Source organism: Triticum aestivum, chromosome 4A, assembly GCF_018294505.1.
Source record: "Triticum aestivum cultivar Chinese Spring chromosome 4A, IWGSC CS RefSeq v2.1, whole genome shotgun sequence".
In the NCBI taxonomy this organism is placed as follows: Eukaryota; Viridiplantae; Streptophyta; class Magnoliopsida; order Poales; family Poaceae; genus Triticum; species Triticum aestivum.
In genome coordinates, this window is record NC_057803.1 from 306,518,980 (window position 1) to 306,543,961 (window position 24,982).

At 44.1% G+C, this 24,982-nt stretch overlaps 1 pseudogene; it reads left to right on the top strand.

The window, feature by feature from the left end:
- Window positions 1–965: 965 nt before the first annotated feature.
- On the top strand, window positions 966–21,937 carry LOC123083800 (co-chaperone protein p23-1-like; annotated as a pseudogene).
- The last annotated feature ends 3,045 nt before the right edge of the window (window positions 21,938–24,982 follow it).

Consider the following 24,982-nt stretch of genomic DNA (forward strand, 5'->3'; position numbering starts at 1 on the left):
ATAAAACAATAGAACATATTCAAAACATCATGGCAAAATTGCAAATGATAACAGTTTCATAGATTTGGTGAAATAAACTGATCATGGCAGAAACAGCGACCAATAGACATGTTTGCGAGCTTGTGCAACTCACCACAAAGCATTTCATGGCATGTGAATGTAAGCAACAACAAGAAGGCATATTTGTGCAACTACTCATGGCAAGAACATGGTCATAGGATGCATAGAACACTAGCTATTCACATGGCAAAACTGAACTTACTGATAACAGGCTGGCAGAAACATTATTTAGCAATTTGAGAGCATGGTAATGACAATCTACAGCAGGCCATAATTGCAAACAAGGGCATGGATGTATAGAGCATAACAAGATCTACAAAACATCCTTACTAAGCATCTCCAGATTATGCATGGATTCACTAGTAGCATCAAGTTAACATAGCAACATATTATAGCAGGTTCAGACTTAGCAGAAAACACTAAGTCACTAAAACCAGCAACAGCAAGTAGCCTACTTTGCATGCTTTGCATGCTTGTGCTAGTCACCACAAGGCACGTAAAAATACATGGATTGCACCACTGTAAAGATGGCATGAAGAAGCTCTTAAAGCATGTTGGCATGATGCTCCAAAGACAAACACACAAAATGCTATGAAAAAGACAAATCGGCAAGTTATGATAACTTCCAGCAGATTATAACATTTAGAACTTTTGCAACAATGATTAAGGCATCAATATGAACAGTAAAATGCATGCAAACTACACCAACTTGTAGAGCACTCAGAGATGAACATTTAGACATAACATACACTCAATTTGGACACACATGCACAAAGTTAGGACCCACACAACATGCATACATGATATTGGAAACTAGGGACTTAGCAGAAATTACCGAGCGCGAAAAAGGGGATCGGGCGGTTCGGGGACGAGCAGATCCAGGTATAGGGGGTTTGATTCGCGGGATGAGCCCGTCTCGGGTCGGTGGCATCCCGGCGGCGGGATTCGGCGATGGCAACGAGTCTGGCGGCGTGCTCAGCGGTGAGGTGGCGAGCTGGGTGAAGGGGACCACGCGGGAGGAGCGGGAGAGGGCGGATCTGGCCTGCTCCCTGCCGGATCTGGCCGGAGGCGGGCCGGAGGAGTGGCGGTCGGGCGAGGTTGGTGGCGGGCGGCGCGACGCGGCCAGCGGGGAGGCGCGGCGATCCGGCGAGGAGGCACGGGGCGACGTGTGTGGCGGAGGAGCAACAGGGCGGCGCGGAGGAGCAAGGCGCGAGCGTTGCGGGCTACCTCCGGAGAACGGACGGTGGCGGCGGGGCGCGCGGCGATGCGGCGGCGCGGGAGGCCGGCGAGGCAGCGGCAAGAGGGCGGCGGAGGTGCGGGGCACCGTCGGGCCCGGTTCGGCCCGGCGCGAGCCGGATCTGGGCTTGGCGGGAGATGACATGGCTGCGCCGGATTGGACGAGGGAGGCGGCGCGGACATGTCCGGTGGCGGGCGAACGCGTCCGACGGCGGGAGGAGGAGGAAGACTAGGGTTTGCCTAAAATTTCGGGGGAGAGGGGGTTTTATAGATTCTGGGATCTAGGAGAGGGCTATTGATGTGCGGTTTTTGCCCACACGATCGTGACCCAACGGTGAAGAGCATGGAGGGGGTTTAGATGGGCTAGAGGGCCATTGTGAAGGGGTGCTGCTATGCAAGGAGAAAGGGGTCCAGCGGTTAACGTGGTTAACCGTTGGGGCATCAAGCGACCTCCAAATGGAACGAAATTTGACAGGCGGTCTACCGATGATATACCAAAGCCACTCGACAAATCCTGGCCCATTCCGAGAACGCTTTTATCCCGCTCACGAGACGAGATCTGAGAGGTGCAATGGGTGCATGTGAGAGTGTCGGATTCTGAAACAGACAATGGAGAAAGTGACCGGATGCAAGTTTTGAAAAACATCCAGATGAAATGCACATGATGACATGTCAAAGTGCAACACGCAAGCAAATGACATGGCAACGACGAAGAATAAATGGAAGACACCTGGCGCATCGTACTCGGGGCGTCACACCCCCTCACTTATCTCTTGATACCACATCATCACCTATCTCCAGAAAAAAAATCTCCATTGCTCTCTCTCTCCCGTGTTCTTGCTCTCAAACCCGCGGATTTCGATCTCTTTGCTCGAAGCTCCATTTCCGAAACTCCTTCGGGGGATTGTTGCTTGGTATGTGACTCCACCGTTTGTCCAATTAGTTTTTGTTTTAATGGTTTATATTTTGAATAATTAGCTACTCTTGGTGATGTTGTAGATGAGCTTGCATGTTGAATTCTTAGTGTTCTAAGTAGTTTGAATGCTTGCTTTGGCCTCTATCTATCACTATGAGTACTTGCTATCAATCTTATAAAGTTTTGTTGACAAATCTTCGTCACCCAAAAAATTTCAGAAAATTGTACGCGAACATGATGAACTTGTTTGGAAGGAGTTCTTCGAGGAGGCGATCCTCGGGGGCATCTTCTAGTGACATCTCCGCTCGCCGGCCATATGTTGAACCAAGTGAAAGCTCCACTTGAGATGCCGCCACCAAAACATGCTTATGGCCTTGCGATGAGTATATGGTGCATGTGGGTATTAAATAGGAATTTGAGCAATATGTTCACAATGTCAGTCTCGGTCCCTACATTTCAAATAAGTGTGAACAATGCCACCTTCTCACTAAATCATTTGTCAAAGGGTTTAAATTCCATCCCCGTGAGTCTAGGGTGTCGTTTATGATTTATGATAACCCATTTACCATATCACTAGAGAATTTTGCTTACCACTGCAAACTCCCGTTCTGGGGTTCACTTGACAAACCGCCAAGGGCTAAGTATCAAACATTCTTGTCTAGTCTTTGTTACGGTGAGACGAGGGGAGTGACACAAGGTAGAATAAAGAGCATTCATTTTCCCGCAATTCAGTACTTTCCATTATTTAATGCGAAATGCATAGTAGGCAAGCAAGACTGTAGTACACTTTGTGCTCTAGACTTGAGCCTCATGCACACCGCTCTCACTGGTGAAAGGAATTATAACCTTGGAGTGATTGTTGCACACAGACTTCAGCACAACGCTAACATGGGCTATTTCTGTGGTGGAATATATGCCACACGTTTAGCACGAGGGCTGGGTGTTGCACCTTTTCCCTTTGATCATATCCTACCCATGCAGTATTTAGATTTTGCCACCCTAAAAGATCATAAGATTCTCAAGGGAAAGGTTGATAATTTCACTTATAATCTGTTGTTTAACCAAACATCTGTTGTGCACACATATTTGCCTGCGCCTGCTCTTGTTAATTATCACAACAAAGGAAGATATTTTGTTCTTGAGAGCGAGGCCCGAGCTCACAACGCAGCAGTGGAGGCAGCACAGTGGGCTGAGGCATCAGCACCAAGAGCCTTCGTGAGCTACCACGCGAACTACTATCCAGATTACTGATCGACTAGCAAGTTAGGCCAAAAGCCTAAGCTTGGGGGAGTACGTGTTCTCACCGACATTACATTCATGCTCACGTATTCATCTTGTCGGTGTTCACACTTTCTCATTGTATCATCCATGTTAGAATTTTATTTTTCTTGCTTTCTTCTTGTGTGTTTGAAAAACTTTAGAAAACCAAAAAACTTAGTTGTACCTAGTTTACTTTCTATGCATGCTTAGTTGTAGTATTAAAAAGAAAATCCAAAAAGATTTCCTTCTTCTTTTGCTTGTTGGGAACTTTCCCGTTTAAATAGTTTTTCTCGTTTTTGCTTTTCCCTTTTATTTGCTTGTTCAAGAAAAACCAAAAACTCCAAAAATATTTTAGTGTATTTCTCTGAATTTCTTTTCCTTTTATTCGAGTCTTGCTGAGGAGAAGACCACGATGAAAATGTTGAGTGGCTCTCATATGAATAACTCTTGACCTAATAAAGAGCCCATTTTACCTTGTCTTCTCTGGTTGAATAAAATGTTTTTAGATTCCAGCTTAGTCCAGGGCACTCTTGCACTATTATTATTTTCGTATCATTCAGTCGTGCAAGTGAAAGGCAATAATGAAGATATTCGATGAATTTGGCCATGGCAGAGAGAAACTGGTATGAACTCGACTTGTTCTGTTTGTGTAAATATGTTTAACCTAGTATCCATGATTCAGCCCATTATGATTAAACATGTTTGCAATGACAATTAGAGATTATAGTTTCTCATGCCATGCATAAGTAGCTAGGAGTGGATAATGATTTATCTTGGATATCAACATTGTGTTAAAATGATTGTGATGTAGTATGATGATATGGTATCCTCCTCTGAATGTTTGAGTGGCTTGACTTGGCACATGTTCATGCATGTAGTTGAATCAAAACCAACATAGCCTCTATGATATTTTTGTTCATGGTGCTCATATCCTACTCATGCTAGTGTCTAATGTTACTTACGCATAATGCATGATTATGATCGTTGTTGCTCTCTAGTTGGCCGCTTCTCAACCTAATTGCTAGCCTTTGCCTGTACTAAGTGGAGATTCTGCTTGTACATCAAAAAGCCTGAACCGAAAGTTATTCCAAATGAGTCCACCATATCTACCTATATGCGGTATTACCCTGCCGTCCTAAGTAAATTTTCATGTGCCACCTCTAAAAACTTGTAAAAAATATTCGTTTTGTGTGCCTGGATCGTTCATGGAACGACAGGAGGTAGTCGGTATCTTCCATGCTAAGCGGATTATTCTCAGGTCGAGCGTTTATTCACTCGCCATCGCACGAGAAAAGGGCGGTAATGGGGATGCCCAGTCCTAAACTGTAAAATATAAAAAGAGTTAATCGCTCGAATAATCAAACAAAAACTCCCAATGGAGTCAAAACCTTTACTTTTTATCGCTTCGGAACCGCCACTAGCTTGTTTAGCATGGGAGATATTGATAACTGATAGTCATGAAGTAAATGAGAAGAGTGCATGTCTCAAAATATCATTTATCTCTGTTTTAAAAACTTGAGCTCTGGCACTCTGCAAATCACTGCTTCCCTCTGCGAAGGGGCTATCTATTTACCTTCTAAAACAAGCACTAGAACCTGAGAGCACAGCTGTCATGACTTATGCATTGTGTGTAGCTAATGTTGGGTGCATCACGACTGGATATTTTCTACCATGAATTACAATGTTTAGTCGCTGCTTGAACTTTGGAGGTGCTCTGCATTTATGTTTTGCGGTCTTAGAAAGGGCTAGCGAGATACCAGTATTGTCATATTATATCATGGTTGTTTTGACAACGCTTTGCCATTTGAGATGTCTTATTATTGCTCGCTAGCTGATTATGTCATTGATATGAGTTAATATAATCTTTAAGAGTTATTCTCGGCAGGGTTAGTTATAATGTTGGCTGAAAATCTGGGTGTTGTTTAAGCTTATTTATGCAAATAAGAGCAAAAGAGTTCGTAAAAGTTTTTCTTTTTCACTTTCAGTTTATCAACTGAATTGCTTGAGGACAAGCAAAGGTTTAAGGTTGGGGGAGTTGATACATCTCCAACATATCTACTTTTCCTAACACTTTTCCTCTTGTTTTGGACTCTAATTTACATGATTTGAATGAAACTAACCCCGGACTGACGCTATTTTTAGCAGAACTACTGTAACGCCCCGAGACCGATGTGCCAGGTGTCATCCAGTTAGTCGCTGTTGTTGCCTTGTCATTGCTTGCGTGTCATGCATTGCATATAATGTCATCATGTGCATTTCATTTGCATACATGTTCGTCTCATGCATCCGAGCATTTTCCCCGTTGTCCGTTTTGCATTCTGGCGATTCGTTCTCTTCCGGTGGTCATTTCTACCTTTATTTCATGTGTGGGGATTAAACATTTCCGGATTGGACCGAGACTTGCCAAGCGGCCTTGGTTTACAACCGGTAGACCGCCTGTCAAGTTTCGTGTCATTTGGACTTCGTTTGATGCTCCAACGGTTAACCGAGGGACCGAAAAGGCCTCGTGTGTGTTGCAGCCCAACACCCTTCCATTTTGGCCCAAAACCCACCTAAACCCTCTCCATCATCTAGAGCGTTCGATCACGATCGCGTGGCCGAAAACCGCACCTCATTTGGACTCTCCTAGCTCCCTCTACCTATAAATAAGTGATCCCCTCCGAAATTTGCGGTCTAACCCTAGCCTTCCCCTACCTCGCGCCACCGGACAAAAATCCTCGCCGCCGGACATGTCCGCCGCGCCGCCGCCACCTCACTCTGCCCAATAGCGTCGCGCCACATCATCTCCGCCGCTACTCCAGACCAACCGGTGCCCGCCACCTGGCCTCCCCGCGCCCTCTCACCACGCGGCCCGCGGGGCCCAGATCCGACCCGGGCAGGCCCGGTTGCCGCCGCCGCCGCCAGCGGGTCGCTGTGCACCGCCCGCTCCACCGCGGCTCCACGCATCGCTCGCATCCCCGCGCGGCTGAGCAACTCGCCGGACCCGGCCGCGCCGGCGTCTCCCTCGCCGGCCGAGCTCCGCCACCTAGCACCCTCCTCGCTACGCCGCCGCCCCATGCCGCCGGTAGTCGCGCCTCATCGCGTCGCTCCTCGCCGGCGTACTTCCTCTCCGGCCACCTCAACAGCTCCAGCTCTGGCGTACTCCCCCCTCAACTCCGGCGCCCCAAGCACTATTCCGGCGAAGTCTCCGACGACCTCGGTTTCCGCGCACGATCTGGATCGAGATCCCGTTGACTTTCTTTCGAGGTTGCAAGTCCCAGTAAATTTTGAGCATCTTCATCGCATTGTATCTCATCATCCGTAGCTCCGATTCATGCATATAGCATATCAAAATGTTCATCTCAGAGAGTACATCATTTCATTCCATTGCATCATTTTCATTTGAGTTCATCTTGATGCCCTAAATGCTGTTAGAAGAGGGCTACTTGAGATAATTGTCAGATCTACTGCTCTATTTAGATATTTGTCATTTTTGCCATGATTATTGTGTGCATGATATGCCCATGATCTCTACATATGTTTTGTTAAGGGTTTTGTCATCTTTCCAGAGGTGCAACCCATGTATTTTTGTGATGTGTGTGGTGACTAGCACAAGCTTGCAAAGTGAGGCACTTGGTAATGCTGATTTCAGGGAATTAGTATTTCCACTAAGTCCTTGAGCAGTTTATCTCATATTGCCTTATGTTCATGTTGTTTCCTAGTGATCCGTGCCTCTTTTGAGGATGATCAGTAAGGATGTTTTGTTAATCTCGTAGTGCTCTATCCATCCATGTCTTTTCGCAATTATGGAGCACCCTAGCTTGAGTCAATCGAGCTCTACTTTTGCTACTTCGTGAATCTGGGCAGATTGTCTACTTGTTAGCGATTCTGCCGAGGATGTTGTAGTTGATCAGTGCATGCTATGTTATTGTTCTTGCCATGTCTAGCTTGCATTTTGTGTATTCTTGATGGGTGTATGCTTAGATGGTCATGACTTGCTCTGTAGTGAGTGCATCGAGCTCGTAAACATGCCTACTTGATATCTGATTTGCATGCTCCAGTTTTTTTCACTAAGTCTGTGATCTGATTATGTTTTTGCCATGTTCACATGCTTGCAATTGTATTTTAGGATCCCTTTTGGCTCAAGATCACTAAGGGACTTTTGTTAAGCTCTTTGAGTAGTTCCATGGCATGCTTTACTTTGCCATGTTTAGGTCCTGTAGCATATAGTTTTCATGCTCCGAAGAGTGCTATCTGATCTGAAATTCCAGGCTTGTGTTAATTTCACCAAGTTTGAGATCTGTTTACCATTTGCATTTTTGCCATGCTTGTTTGAAACTGTTACTGGATGAATTGGCCGTAGCTCAGTGCTAGACTTTTGTTAAGCATCATGAATGGATCCCTGCCATGTATTTTGATGCCATGTTTGGGTGCTGTAGCATGTTCATCTTGTTGCATTTAGATGGCTACTTGCTGTATATCGCAGATCGGTGCCATATTTGAATTGCTTGCCATTTCCAAACCGTAACTCCGATTCCGGTGATCTTTATATCGTTTTCAAGCGATTTCATCTCATCTTTCCAGTGGCACACTTGGATTTCCAAGTTGAGGCCAGGTTCATGCATTCCTTGTCACATCATGCATATGCATCGCATACCGCATCCCGCATATCATACCATGTTCAGGTGTTGGTTGTTTACTATGTTGTGTGCTTCTTTCCGGTGTTTGCTTCTTCGGGGTGGTTCCAGTAACGTCGCGTTTGTGAGGATCCGTTCAACTACGTCCGTTTGTCTTCTTCATGGACTCGTTCTTCTTCCTTGCGGGATTTCAGGCAAGATGATCATACCCTCGAAATCACTACTATCTTTGCTTTGCTAGATGCTCGCTCTTTTGCTATGCCTATGCTGCGATACCTACCACTTGCTTATCATGCCACCCATATTGTTTAACCAAGCCTCTAACCCACCTTGTCCTAGCAAACCGTTGTTTGGCTATGTTACCGCTTTGCTCAGCCCCTCTTATAGCGTTGTTAGTTGCAGGTGAAGATTGAAGTTTGTTCCTTGTTGGAACATGGAGATGTTGTTCCTTGTTGGAACATGTTACTAGTTGGGATATCACAATATATCTTATTTAATTAATGCATCTATATACTTGGTAAAGGGTGGAAGGCTCGGCCTTATGCCTGGTGTTTTGTTCCACTCTTGCCGCCCTAGTTTTCGTCATATCGGTTTTATGTTCCCAGATTTTGCGTTCCTTACGCGGTTGGGTAATAATGGGAACCCCTTGACAGTTCACCTTAAGTAAATCTCCTCAAGCAATGCCCAACATTGGTTTTACCATTTGCCACCTAGCCTTTTCCTTTCCCTTGGGAGTCGCGCTCCTGAGGGTCATCATTATTTTACCCCCCCCCCCCTCCGGGCCAGTGCTCCTCTGAGTGTTGGTCCAACCTGTCAGCTGCCGGTGGCCACCAGGGGCAACTCTGGGCTGGCCTACCCGTACCTAAGACAATCTGAGTGTGCCCTGAGAACGAGATATGTGCAGCTCCTATCAGGATTTGTCGGCACATTCGGGCGGTGTTGCTGGTTTAGTTTTACCCTGTCGAAATGTCTTGTAGAACTGGGATACCGAGTCTGATCGGAATGTCTCGGGAGGAGGTTTATTCCTTCGTTGACCATGAGAGCTTGTGATGGGCTAAGTTGGGACACCCCTCCAGGGTTTTGAACTTTCGAAAGCCGTGCCCGCGGTTATGGGCAGATGGGAATTTGTTAATGTCCGGTTGTAGAAAACCTAAACTTGACCTTAATTAAAATGAATCAACAGCGTGCGTTACCGTGATGGTCTCTTTCCGGCGGAGTCCGGGAAGTGAACATGGTGTTGGAGTTATGCTTGACGTTGGTTGTTTTAGGATCACTTCTTGATCATAGTTTATCGATCGTGCTTTGCCTTCTCTTCTCGCTCTCTTTTGCGTATGTTAGTCACCATATATGCTAGTCGCTTGCTGCAGCTCCACCTCATACCTTACCTTACTCTTAAGCTTAAATAGTCTTGATCGCGAGGGTGCGAGATTGCTGAGTCCCCGTGGCTCACAGATACTTCCAAAACCAGCTTGCAGGTGCCGATGATGCCATTCCAGGTGACGCAACCAAGCTCAGGAGGAGCTCGATGAAGATCTTGTCCTTTGTGTTGTTTCGTTCTAGTTGATCAGTAGTGGAGCCAAGTTGGGGTCGATCGGGGACCTTTGTCGCTTTTGGGGTTCTTCTTTTATTTTGGTTCCATAGTCGGACCTTGTTTGTACCTGATGATGTAATGCTTTATTCATGTATTGTGTGAAGTGGCGATTGTAAGCCAACTATGTATCTCTTTTCCCTTATGTATTACATGGGTTGTTTGCGAAGATTGCCTCACTTGCGACATTGCTTTCAATGCGGTTATGCCTCTGAGTCGTGCTTCGACACGTGGGAGATATAGCCGCATCGAGGGCGTTACAACTACCATGGTGTTGCTATGACTTTGCCATGCTTAATGCTTGTTACTTTGGGCCCAGGTGCCATGATTTCAGATCTAAACCGTTTATGTTATCACCATTATATCCATGTTCTAGATCCGATCTTGTAAGTTATAGTCACCTACTACGTGTTATGATCCGGCAACCCCGGAGTGACAATAGCCGGGCCCACTCCGGGTGATGACCGTAGTTTGAGGAGTTCATGTATTCCCTATGTGTTAATGCTTTGTTCCGATTCTCTATCAAAAGGAGGCCTTAATATACCTTAGTTTCCAATATGGACCCCGCTACCATGGGAGGGTAGGACAAAAGATGTCATGCAAGTTCTTTCCATAAGTATGTATGACTATTTACGGAATACATGCCTACATTGTATCGATGAACTAGAGCTAGTGTCGTATCGCGCTAGGTTATAACTATCTCATGATGAATATCATCCAACAAGTCACCGATCCAATGCCTACAAATTTATCCTATATTGTTCTTGCTAAGTTACTACTGCTATCATCACTGTTAAACTTGCTACAAAACTATTGCTATCACTGTTACCGTTACCGTTACTGCTACTACTATTATCAAAACTATCATACTACTTTGCTACTGATCACTTTGCTGCAGGAAATTAATCTCCAGGTGTGGTTGAATTGACAACTCAGCTGCTAATACCTTCAAATATTCTTTGGCTCCCCTTGTGTCGAATCTATAAATTTGGGTTGAATACTCTACCCTCGAAAACTGTTGCGATCCCCTATACTTGTGGGTTATCAATACCCGCCGCGAGCCTCAACACTCATCGGACTGCATACATCAGTATGTATTATTTCCAATAAGTCTGGTGCTTGCTCTATTGTTCCGGAGACTAGCGTTTTAGTCATCTTGTCCATGAGGCATGGTTCGCAACCATCAAATGATTCATAATCAAGTGATTCCAAAAGCCCATCTACATGGAGTTTCTTCATGACCTTTACACCAATATGACCTAAACGGCAGTGCCAAAAATATGTTGCACTATCATTATCAACTTTGCATCTTTTGGCATCAATGTTATGAATATGTGTATCACCACAATCAAGATTCAATAAAAATAGACCACTCTTCAAGGGTGCCTGACCATAAAAGATATTACTCATATAAATAGAACAACTATTATTCTCTGATTTAAATGAATAACCGTCTCGCATCAAACAAGATCCAGATATAATGTTCATGCTCAACGCTGTCACCAAACAACAATTATTCAGGTCTAAAACTAATCCCAAAGGTAGATGTAGAGGTAGTATGCCAACGGCGATCACATCGACCTTGGAACCATTCCTGACGCGCATCGTCACCTCGTCCTTCACCAATCTTTGTTTAATCCGTAGCCCTTGTTTCGAGTTACAAATATGAGCAACCGAACGAATATCAAATACCCAGGCACTACTATGAGCATTAGTAAGGTACACATCAATAATATGTATATCACATGTACCTTTGTTCACCTTGCCATCCTTCTTATCCGCCAAATACTTGGGGCAGTTCCACTTCCAGTGACCAATCCCTTTGCAGTAGAAGCACTCAGTTTCAGGCTTGGATCCAAACTTGGGTTTCTTCTAGGGAGTGGCAATTTGCTTGCCATTCTTCTTGAAGTTCCCCTTCTTTCCCTTGCCCTTTTTCTTGAAACTAGTGGTCTTGTTAACAATCAACACTTGATGTCCCTTCTTGATTTCTACCTCCGCAGCTTTGAGCATAGCAAAGAGCTCAGAAATTGTCTTATCCATCACTTGCATAATATAGTTCATCACGAAGCCTTTGTAGCTTGGTAGCAGTGATTGAAAAACTTTGTCAATAACACTATCATCTAGAAGATTAACTCCCAGCTGAGTCAAGTGGTTATGATACACAGACATTTTGAGTATGTATTCACTGACAAAATTGTTCTCCTCCATCTTCAGATATAGAACTTGTTGGAGACTTCATATATCTCAACTCGTGCATTTTCTTGAAATATTAACTTCAATTCCTGGAACATCTCATATGGTCCATGATGTTCAAAACGTCTTTGAAGTCCCAATTATAAGCCATAAAGCATGGCACACTAAACTATCGAGTAGTCATCAACACGCGACTGCCAGGCGTTCACAACGTCTATAGTTGCTGGAGGGGATGGCACACCTACCGGTGCATCAAGGACATAATTTTTCTGTGCAGGAATGAGGATAATCCTCAAGTTATGGACCCAGCCTGTGTAGTTGCTACCATCATCTTTCACCTTAGCTTTCTCTAGGAATGCATTAAAATTCAAGGGAACGGTAGCACGGGCCATTGATCTACAATATAGATATGCAAAAACTATCAGGACTAAGTTCGTGATAAATTAAGTTCATTTAATCATATTACTTAAGAACTCCCACTTAGATAGACATCCCTCAAGTCATCTAAATGATTACGTGATCCAAATCAACTAAACCATGTCTGATCATCACATGAGATGGAGTAGTCTTCACTGGTGAACATCTCTATGTTGATCATATCTACTATATGATTCACGTTCGACCTTTCGGTATCAGTGTTCCTCGGCCATGTCTGTACATGCTAGGCTCGTCAAGTTTAACCCGAGTATTCCGCATGTGCAAAACTGTCTTGCACCTGTTGTGTGTGAACATAGAGCCTATCATACCCGATCATCACGTGGTATCTCAGCACGACGAACTATCGCAACGGTGCATACTCAGGGAGAACACTTATACCTTAAAATTTTAGTAAGGGATCATCTTATAATGCTACTGCCATACTAAGCAAAATAAGATGCATAAAAGATAAACATCACATGCAATCAAAATATGTGACATGATATGGCCATCATCATCTCGTGCTTTTGATCTCCATCTCCAACGCATCATCATGATCTCCATCGTCACTGGCTCGACACCTTGATCTCCATCGTTGCGTCGTGGTTGTCTTGTCAACTATTGCTTCTACAACTACCACTAACGCATAGTGATAAAGTAAAGCAATTACATGGCGTTTGCATTTCATACAATAAAGCGACAACCATAAGGCTCCTGCCAGTTGCATATAACTTTTACAAAACATGATCATCTCATACAATAACGTATATCACATCATGTCTTCACCATATCACATCACAACATGCCCTGCAAAAACAAGTTAGATGTCCTCTACTTTGTTGTTGCATGTTTTACGTGGCTTCTACGGGCTTCTAGCAAGAACCGTTCTTACCTACGCATCAAAACCACAAAGGTGATTTATCAAGTTTGTTGTTTTAACCTTCAACAAGGATCGGCCGCAGTCAAATTCGATTCAACTAAAGTTGGAGAAATAGACGCCCGCGAGCCACCTTTATGCAAAATTAGTTGCATGTGTGTCGGTGGAACCGGACTCATGAATGTGGTCATGTAAGGTTGGTCCGGGCCGCTTCATCCAACAATACCACCGAATCAAAATAAGACGTTGGTGGTAAGCAGTATGACGATCACCACCCACAACTCTTTGTGTTCTAATCGTGCATATCATCTACACATAGACCTGGCTTTGATACCACTGTTGGGAAACGTAGCATGCAATTTCAAAAAAAATCATACGCTCACGCAAGATCTATCTAGGAGATGCATAGCAATGAGAGGGGGAGAGCATCTTCATACCCTTGAAGATCGCAAAGCAGAAGCGTTTATCAACGCGGTTGATGTAGTCGTACACCTTCACGATCCGTCCCGATCAAGTATCGAACGTACGGCACCTCCGCATCCAGCACATGTTTAGCTCGATGACGTCCTCGCCTTCTTGATCCAGCAAGATGGGCGAAGTAGTAGATGAGTTCCGGTAGCACGACAACGTGATGACGGTTCGTGATGAAGAACAATCTCCGCAGGACTTCGTCAAGCACTACAGAAACTAGATGGAGGATAAACTAGAGGGGACAGGGTTGCTGACACATGGCTTGGTGAATCTTGAAGTGTCTTAGGTGCTAGCCCTACCCCTCTATTTATATGTTGACCCTTGGGGTCAAAACTTAGAGTAAGAGCCTCCTCAAAGTCGGTTTTGTCTGAAAGGCAAGAGTCCTTCTCGGACTCCAAGACCAGACGCCAGGGTTCCCGGCGTTTGGGCCCAGACGCCAGGGACCCTGGCATCTGGCCCCTAGACTCTGCAAAACTTCCTTTTTCGCTTTCCAAAATTCTCGTGAGCTTTCCCCTTTGGCCCAAATAAAGTGTTCTCATACCCAAACATTTCGGGAAACATCCGGAACCCCTTCTGGTGAATTCTAGAACCTTTCCGGAGACCGAACACTATTGTCCCATATATCAATCTTTACCTCCGGACCATTCCAGAGCTCCTCATCATGTCCGTGATCATATCCGGGACTCCGAACAACATTCGTTCACCAACAAACGTAACTTATATAATACTATATCGTCAATGAACGTTAAGCGTGCGGACCCTATGGGTTCGAGAACTATGTAGACATGACCGAGACATCTCTCTGGTCAATAACCAATAGCGGAACCTGGATGCCCATATTGGCTCCTACATATTCTGCAAAGATCTTTATCGGTCGAACCTTATGACAACATACATTATTCCCTTTGTCATCGGTATGTTACTTGCCTGAGATTCGATTGTTGGTATCTTCATACCTAGTTCAATCTCGTTACCTGCAAGTCTCTTCACTGGTTTCATAATACATCATACTGCGACTAACTCATTAGTCACATTGCTTCCAAGGCTTCTTATGATGTGTATTACCGAGAGGGCCCAGAGATACCTCTCCGATACTCGGAGTGACAAATCCTAATCTCGATCTATGCCAACCCAACAAACACCTTCGGAGATACATGTAGAGCATCTTTATAATCACCCAGTTACGTTGTGACGTTTGATAGAACACTAGGTATTCCTCTGGTATCCGGGAGATGCATAATCTCATAGTCGACGGAATATGTATTTGACATGAAGAAAGCAATAGCAATAAAACTGAACGATCAACATGCTAAGCTAACGGATGGGTCTTGTCCATCACATCATTCTCCTAATGATGTGATCCCGTTCATCAAATGACAACACATGTGTATGGTTTGGAAACTTAACCATCTTTGATTAACGAGCTAGTCTAGTAGAGGCTTACTAGGGACACGGTGGTTTGTCTATGTATTCACACATGTATCAAGTTTCCGGTTAATACAATTCTAGCATGAATAATAAACATGTAGTACTAATACAACTGTCATGTGAGAATTTGGAAAATTCCAGGTGTCATTTGACCTTTTAAAGACATTTAAGTGATTTTCTAATCATTTAATGATTGTAATTAAAATTTGAACGAATTCTAGCGAGTTAATTCCATGTGCAGTAAATTGGAACGAATTTTCAAACATATTGGTCTAACGGATATGACACAATTAAGCATGGAGTGCCATGGCATTTAAATTCCAAAAATTAAAAAAAGATCAAAAACACATGAAACCTTGCTTGATGTAATGTCATGCCACCAAGATGATGTGGTAAAAAATTTGGCATGTTTGACGAAAGTTTGGACACACACCCCTCACAAACTGAAGCAACTCACTAGAAGGCTCGTGGTTCCGAGAGGAAACAATGCATGTTTGATGGCGAACCAGTGATAGCTTTCTCTTGCGGGCTTCAAAAAAATTCTACAATTAACGTGCACTAATACAACTATCATGTCAAAATTTGGAAATTTTAAGGGGTTGTTTAACCTTTTTAGTGCATTTAAGTGATTTTCTAGCAATTTAATGACCGCAATCCAAATTTGGACTACATCTACATGCAACGCCTAACCATAACGGTTTGAAAAATCATATTTGTGTACTTGTGTGCGAATTAATTCCACGTGCAGTAAATTGGAAGGAAATTTCAAACATATTGGTCTCACGCCCTGGACACATGCATGGAGTGCCATGGCACTTAAATTCCAAAAAATTAAAAAAAGATCAGAAACACATGAAACCTTGCTTGATGTAATGTCATGCCACCAAGATGATGTGGTAAAAAATTGGCATGTTTGACAGAAGTTTGGACACACACCCCTCACAAACTAGAGCAACTCACTAGAAGGCTCGTAGTTCCGAGAGGGAATAATGCATGTTTGATGATGAACAGGGGATAACTTCTTCTTACGGGCTTCAAAAAAATTCTAAAGTTAACATGCACTAATACAACTGTCATGTCAAAATTTGGAAAATTTCAGGGGTCATTTGACCTTTTTATGACATTTAAGTGATTTTCTAGCCATTTAATGACCGTAATCCAAAACTACATCTACATGCAACGGCTTACCCTAACGGTTTGAAAAATCATATTTGTGTAATTGTGTGCGTGTTAATTCCATGTGTAGTAAATTGGAAGGAAATTTCAAACATATTGGTCCCATGCCCTGGACACATGCATGCATGGAGTGCCATGGCATTTAAATTCCAAAAAGAAATTAAAAAAAGATCAGAAACACATGAAACCTTGCTTGATGTAATGTCATGCCACCAAGATGATGCGGTAAAAAAATTGGCATGTTTGACGAAAGTTTGGACACACACCCCTCACAAACCGGAGCAACTCACTACAAGGCTCGTGGTTCCGAGAGGAAACAATGCATGTTTGATGACGAACGGGAGATAGCTTCCTGAAAAATTCTACATTTAACGTGCACTAATACAACTGTCATGTAAAAATTTGGAAAATTCTAGGGGTCATTTGACCTTTCAAAGACATTTAAGTGATTTTTTAGCCACTTAATGACCGTAATTCAAATTTGAACTACATCTACATGCAATAGCTAACCATGACGGTTTGAAAATTCATATGTGTGTACTTGTGTGCGAGTTAATTTCATGTGCAGCAAATTAGAAGGAATTTTCAAACATATTGGTGTCACGGCATGGACACATGCATGGAGTGCCATGGCATTTTAATTCCAAAAAATTAAAAAATGATCAAAAAAACATGAAACCTTGCTTATGCCACCAAGATGATGTGGTAAAAAATTGGCATGTTTGATGAAAGTTTGGACACACACTCCTCACAAACCATAGCAACACACTAGAAGGATCGTGTTTCCAAGAGGGAACAATGTATGTTTGATGACGAACATGAGATAGCTTCCTCTTATGGCCTTCAAATTTTTTTCTACATTTAACGTGCACTAATACAACTGTCATGTGAAAATTTGGAAAATTCTAGGGGTCATTTAACCTTTTAAAGACATTTAAGTGATTTTCTAGCCATTTAATGACCGTAATTCAAATTTTAACTACGTCTACATGCAATGGCTTACCATAATCGTTTGAAAAAAATCATATTTTTTGTACTTGTGTGCGAGTTAAAAAATCATCAGACGATGTAAACATCTGGTGTTTAAAAAAGAAAATGTAAAGATCTGGCCAGACAACCGGCCCCCACACAATTGGCACTCTATTTCGTGCCTCGAGGTTTGGAAGATGAGTGGCGCGGGTTATTAATCAGACACGGTTTTGTATTGGAACCTGTCAGCTATTAAGTTCACACAAGGATTTTGCTGCGGGAATCGTGTGTAATTCAAACTACGGTACTCGTAAATTCCGGCTACCGGCGTGTGTACTGTTCCCGTCGATCTAGATTCCGGCCACCAATACATACTACTTTGCTCACGTCGTCCTGCCTGCATTCTCATCTACATCCTCCCGTTGCTCGCCCTCTATCTCTCTCTTTCAGATCTCTGCCATGGCGCCGCCGATCTGCCCACGTGCCGACAAGGAGTCGCCCCCCCCCCCCGAGGACGCTCAAACAAAGAGCAGCAATGAGGAGGACCCCTACACAACGCCGAACGAGGTTGCGCCGGACCCCCAAACTTTGGATTGATTTTGGGGCCAGTACAATCTTTGTCTGTGGAAGTCGCTGGCGCCGGGTGAGAAAGTCAGGCAAGTGGCGTTCAAGAAGGAGATGGCGGATGAGGAAGCCAGGTACCAGGCGGCCTATGAAGCCCGTGTTGCCGCCTGGAAAAAGGAGGCGGCAAAGCTTTGGGGGCGGGCGCGTCGTCGTGCAGAGAAGGTGTACGGAGATGGGTACTTCGCAAGGAAGGTCAAAGGCGTTAGGCGCCTCATCGCTATGTGGAGGTGGGCCAATAAGCTCCAACGTGCCACCGACGAGGAGCTTTGTTGGGCGCCCAATGAAATGGCCAGATCGTTCGCGCTCGTCCACCAGCAAGAGGCAGATCGGTATGTCAAGTGGTGCGAGGCAGAGTAAGGCCTCCGCGCTGGGAAGACGCCGCGCACCAGGGAGCTGCTGGCGAGGGGTTGCCGAAATACTGCCCCAGGAGGGATTATTAGTTCTAGTATTGTTCGTTTTCAAGTTTATGCATTTTACCTAGTAATTAAGTATCATCACGTATATGTGATGATATTATATATATATATATATATATATAGGGATTGACTAATGAATAATTAATATATATATATATATTATCAATTCCATTTTCTATCTATTTTTGTATACTAATTTGTATCTAGCTGTTATCATCCAGATATATAGAATGAAAATCATATGCACATACATTGAAACAGAACATATAAGAACGAAAAATAGAGTACACACATTGAAACAGAGCAATAAACAGAGCAATATTATGATTGTTGTGAATACATAGCGATCCACGTCAAAACGACTAAACAAAATAAAACGCATCCAGCAGCCCTTGCCTACGGTAGCTCTTGGCTCTGCCTGAACTCGTGCAGCCGTTCATCCAAGTGGTCGACACGCTCGCGGTACATCTGGAGCACGATCTCGAGCTCCAAGTTGGCTATTTCATCGGAGATCACCAACTCGAGGATGCGACGACCATGTCCCTCTACTGCACTCAGGTGGACACCAGGGCCAAGGAGGCAGTCGAGCCTAGCGACCAGTGCATTGGCATCGAGCGGGCCACGGACAAGACGAACGGCGCAGCGGGCGTCCGGTGCAAGTACGGCGCGGTTGGCCTCTGGTGTAAGTATAGCACACAGGGCATCTGCCCACTCCTGACGAGGAATGGGGGTACTGACGGAACGTGTACCCAGCTGCGATGCCCTGTCGAAGCAGGTAAGCACCGATGGTCCGCTCTTGTTGTGCGGTGTGCCGCGCCTCTCGCTCTGCGGCCCTCCAACGGTCTCGTCATGCGGCGAGCCGCAGCCTATCATCGCGGACGCGCCTACTTGCTCTGCGGCACGCCATCGATTTTGTTGTGCGGCGAGCTGCAGCCTCTCGGCGCTGACATGCCTATCTTGATCCGCGGCGCTGAAGCGCCATGCGCCGAGGGTCTGCTCAGCCCTGGCGATGATGCGCATCACGGCATCGTCCATCGCGTTGCCGGGGAGCGCCTCGGCCTCAATGGACCTGACGCCTTCTCATTTTCCTCGACAACGAGGTTGATGGCAGAGGCGGCGCTTTGGTGGGTTGGCATGCTTGGAAAAGGTGGATGTGCTATAGGCTATGCGTGTTGCCTCCCTACGTCGCACGTCGCCTAGGTTTGTGCGCAATATCACTGGGTGGCGGGAAACCGGTGAGGAAATGGCGAGAAACGGTGGTGTGTTCATAAAACGCCATCAATTAATGAAAACTTAGCATAGAAGGAACATCGAGCTAGCACAAGAAGTAGATGATGATCGTTTATCCTGGTTAATTATGCATGTAATAGTTTACTCTGGTGTGTGGAAATGTCATGTGTGTACTAGCCACCTATTGTCCTGTATTACACACATCTTGTTTATGTGAAACGTTTCTGTTCTCTTGGCTCGACACAAAAAGTTTATCGCAATGAACCGTATGTCATATATCGCACACACCTTGATCTGGCTGACCGTTTCTTTTGCGTTGCCTAATCACAAACAGTTCATCTGAGTGAACTGTATGCCGTATATCATACACACCTTCATCTGGCTGCCCATTTCTGTCGTTCCGCCTTATCACAAACAGTTCATCCGAGTGAATTGTATGCCGTATATCGCACACACCTTCATCTGGCTGCCCGTTTCTTTTATTCTGCCTCATCGCAAACAGTTAATTAAACTGAACTATATGCCCCGCATCGCACACGCAACTAAAATCTGAACCGTGTTTGATGTATCCTTCATCACAAACATTTTGCATCTTTTTTGACGGTTTATTACATCGATGTTTGCGATTAATGCATCGCACACAGTTTCGTAAATGGGTCTCTGATCGTAGTGTCGCGTTAGCAGCATCCTGCAGTAGTGTAATCATATGATTTGATATTATTAATTTTGATATATTTCTCTAAAAGGTAAATTAATCTTGGTTTGACTTTTCAAAAAATAATACACCTTATATTTGAGAACAGAGTCGGTATATTTTTTAGAAACCCAGCGAGGGCAACAGCGCTCTTTTGTCTCGTTGAAACCCGAAGGACATTGAACGATCTAGAGCCTTTCCAAAGTAGCTAAGCCAACCTATTTACGATTTTTCCCTCGTTGGCTTCCTATCCCATTCAACTCCGCCGCTCCCCCTTCCTTTTATGCCCGCAACATTGTTGCTCATTTCCTCCGTTTCCCCTCCTAGAGTCGCGACTCTGAACCATAAAGTGTAGATCCCCGCGCAGTAGGAGCGATAACTCGTGCGTCCGAAATTTCCTCCAGTAAAACATGACATGATAACCGCTCGTGATCCTTCTTTGCACTGCGCACTCTCTTATTCTTGATCAGATTCATGTGTGGTCATGCCGCCAGTTGAGGTCATGCCGCCAGTTGAGCGGGCTGGGATGGGATTGATTGATGGAGTGCTGCTATTTTAGTTTGGTTATAGGATTCTGCATATGGTCTTGTGTGTCATATAGTATTAGTTAGATCATGGGTCTGGAAGTTGGGACTTGGGAGTCTAGACATTGCTCCTTGTAAGTTATTGTATTTCTTTCTCCCGCACAAAAGAGTTACTGTATTTCTTAGTTAGGCACAAGTATGCGAGTTATTACGATATGTGATATCCTAGGTTTTTGTTCAAGGGGCCGCCCTGATTGGTTGACTACCATTTGTTTAGCCAACCTCACAAAAGTTGCCATTTTTGGCCAACTAATTGGCTAGCCATATTCTTATTGATGATTTTCATGATTTTAAATGAGAATGAGATTTGATCAAAATCATGATGGGCATTGTTTTGAGTGCAGTTGTCACCCAAGCACTAAGTGGGTGTAGAGGCTAGACAAGGTTTACTTGATGATTGAACTGCCCGATGCAAAGGATGTGAAGCTCAACTTGAAGCCTGATGGCCATTTAAATTTCTCATCAAAGGACCCTGCTAATGATATGCAGTATGAGCTTGACCTTGAGCTCTTTGATGATGTCAGTGTTGAGGTTGGTGTCTATAATTACTGACAAATGTCATCTTCTTGGGTGCACTTTTTACATGCTAATTGTTGTTATTTATTTATTTACATGCAGGAGAGCCAAGCCGCTATTTCCCTAAGGACTATATGCTACCTTGTCAAGAAAGCTGAGGGCAAGTGGTGGCCTAGGATGCTCAAGAAGGAAGCCAAGCCACCTGTGTTCCTCAAGGTTGACTGGGATAAATGGCAATATGAGGATGATGAAGACACTGGATGTAAGTTCTGTGGTTCAAACATGTGTTTGTTTGTGTCATATACCCTACTATGTTGTTCAGGGTGAACTGACCTCAAGTTATCTATGTCGCAGTTGGTGACTTTGGTGATATGAACTGCTTGGTATGGGTTTGGTACAATCTTTCTCCACTGATGAAGTAAATGTTAGCAAGGCTTCTCATTGCTCTTTATGTTTGCATAAGCTAGACATGGGAGGTGGTGATGATGATGATAATGATGAGATTTTGGAGGATGATGAAGACAATATGGTTGACAGTGCTAACAAAGGTACCTTATGATGTTTATCTTGTACTACATGATTTGTTTGGGAAGCATGTGCCTATTCAAGGCTTCATATTTCTGTCTTGCTATTTGATTAGTGCTATTCTGATAATATTCAGAATGAGCATACTAGTAAGACACTTTGATGAATCCTACTCTTAATTATTTAGCCTTTTAGGTGAACCCTCATTTTTCTGGAGGTCCAATGGGAGAGTAGCATAGACATATCTTCAGTGTTGCTTTCATAATCTGCCTATCACATACACATGCACGTGGAAGTGTTGAACTCTGTCCAGTGTTGTTCAATGTAAGTCGAGGCGACTGTCTCAACCATCAATTCCAAGAACAGTACAGAGAGACTTTGGTCAGCCTTATCTTTTGTGAATTATTACAAAATTTTGATTTGGTCTATTTATTGCAACCTAACGTAATGAACTATTGAATTCTGGTCTCAACTCTTGGATATCGAAAATGGATTTTATGGGTAGTACTATTTTCTGAACTAATTCCATGTTGCAAATGCAACTGATGTAGATGTTGAGATAGAGGAGGGGGCAAGGGAGGGGAAGCACAGCCATAAAAAGATTGGAGGCGATGGCATCGTTACAATGATGATCATGAGATCTATATCTAGACACTGGTAGAATTTTAGCTTGCCCTTGAAGTTGGTTAGGTGGTGTTGGTAGCTTTTGGCCTAGGGCTATCTGTAGTGTTTGACGGACGACATTGTTGTGCATTTTGTTATCATCCACTTCTTGTTTATTGTAGACCTGCTAGGTATGTTAATTACATGAGATTGTGGTGCACGTATCTCAGATAGTATAAGATTGCTTACTGCTGATGAAAACATGATGGGCCTATTTGGATTGCAGCCTAAGGTTGCCACCCCTAACTTTAGTCACGCCATAGTATCTTAGGCAGTGCATGTGTTTTGTTCATTGCCACACATGTGGCTTGCCACACTTTATTAGCTTCATGGTCCACATGCCATAGGCTTAAATTTTATGCCACACTTTGCCTAAGATAAGGAGCTAGTAACACTGGAGGGCCTAGAACTTGTCCAGGATGTGATGGTTTAGTCCTAGAATTTGCAAAAGAGCACTGATCAGTCCTAGAACTTGTTCAATATGTGCGAGTTTAGTCCTGGGCCAATCACACGCAGCCAAGTGGAGCCAGTCGGCCCGAGACGGTTGGTGCTGGAATTTTTGCACTTACCCCGTATTGTTTCTCAAATTAAACACGCTGCAAAATGTGTTCTAGGTCGATAAAACGTTGCACACAAATATTAATACACTCGGTAAGAGAGCACCACTGCAGATTTGTATATATTGTTCCAAAGCAAATTCCTAATAGGTTTTACAATGATTAGCACAAGCATGTTGAAACAAATTGATGCTACTTTCTTTTGGAGCAATTTTCAGTACAAAATTTAGGTCGTTGAAGAAGGCATATGACGACTAATGACAATTTGTTTGGTGATTGTGTTACTGCTTGGATTTTGTAGAACAAAGTAGGAAGGGAAAGGGATATTGAAATCGGGAGAGTGCATAATAAATCAAATCGTTACTGTGTGAGTGACACAAACGAACCAATTTGTTTCTCAATTAATGTGGATCTTGATTATTATATTTATCATTTTGGCAAAAAGCCTTGCCATTTGATTGGGACTCCTTTTTCGTTGGAGAGACACATAATGGACAACTCCTAGCCCCTAGACCCTAGCTCCTAGCCCCGGTGTCTAGCCCTCCTACACACCGGCGGCCGCTCTGGCCCCGGCGTCCACGATCCGTCTGTTCCACCGCACCACGACCCTCTCCATTGGCCCACGATCATGGCTCTCGTAGATTTCAACTTCGACATCGGTCAAGATTTTGCAGCGGAAGTTTGGAGGAAATGGGTTGTCCCAATCAACTTTGAGGAAGGCAAGGACATGGAGGAATTCCCACTAGTGGTAGAATTCACAAGATCTCGGATTGGATTGACAGAAGAATCTGTAAGCACTATTCTTTCATCATGTTTTGGTGGTCGTGCATCTCTGTTCAAAGTCAAATTGCTCCAATACTGGTCATTCAAGTTCTCTGTTTCCTCCAAAGAAGTGGGATTCTCAATCATCAAGGGAGGTAACATTGCTCTACCCCTCCTTAACGTTAATTTCTTCCTTTGGGGTAATGGTGGACCTAACTCAACGTTGATGGAGACTTCAACCCACGAAGGGTAACGATTGCACGAGTGCACGGAGGGCTCAACCCACGAAGGGTCCACGAAGAAGCAACCTTGTCTATCCCACCATGGCTATTGTCCACGAAGGACTTGCCTCACTTGGGTAGATCTTCACGAAGTAGGCGATCACCTTGTCCTTACAAACTTCTTGGTTCAACTCCACAATCTTGACGGGGGCTCCCAAGCAACACCTAACCAATCTAAGAGACACCACTCACCAAAAGGTAATAGATGATGTGTTGATGATGAACTCCTTGCTCTTGTGCTTCAAATGATCGTCTCCCAAACACTCAACTCTCTCTCACACAGATTTGGATATGGTGGAAAGATGATTTGAGTTCAAAGCAACTTGGGGAAGGCTACAAATCAAGAATCTTGTGGTGGGATTGGAATATCTTGATCTCAACACATAAGTAGGTGGTTCTCTCTCAGAAAATGTATGTCGAAAGTGTAGGCACGTTCTGATGGCTCTCTCTCTCTCATATGGAGAAGGGGGTGGAGGGGTATATATAGCCTCCACACAAAATCCAACCCTTACACACATTTGACCCAACTCGGCCAGACCGAATAGAAGAACTCGGTGAGACCGATTTAGTTCAAAATGTGAATGTTAGGAATCTCAATGGGACCGACTGAAACAACTCGGTGGGACTGATGTACTAGGGCTTAGGGCAAACATAAACTCGGTGGCACCGATTACATCAACTCGGTGAGACCGAAGTGAAGCAATAAGGCAATAGAGAAAATGTCAAGCCAACTCGGTGGGACCGATTGCTATTTCGGTGAGACCGAAATAATTGCAACAAGCAATAGAGAATTGGCAAGGCCATCTCGGTAAGACCGAGATCCGTATCGGTGTGACTAAACTGTTTAGGGTTTCTGGCAATGGCTATGTCCTATGAACTCAGTGGCTCCGGGTGGAATGAATCGGTGGGGTCGAGTTGGAGTT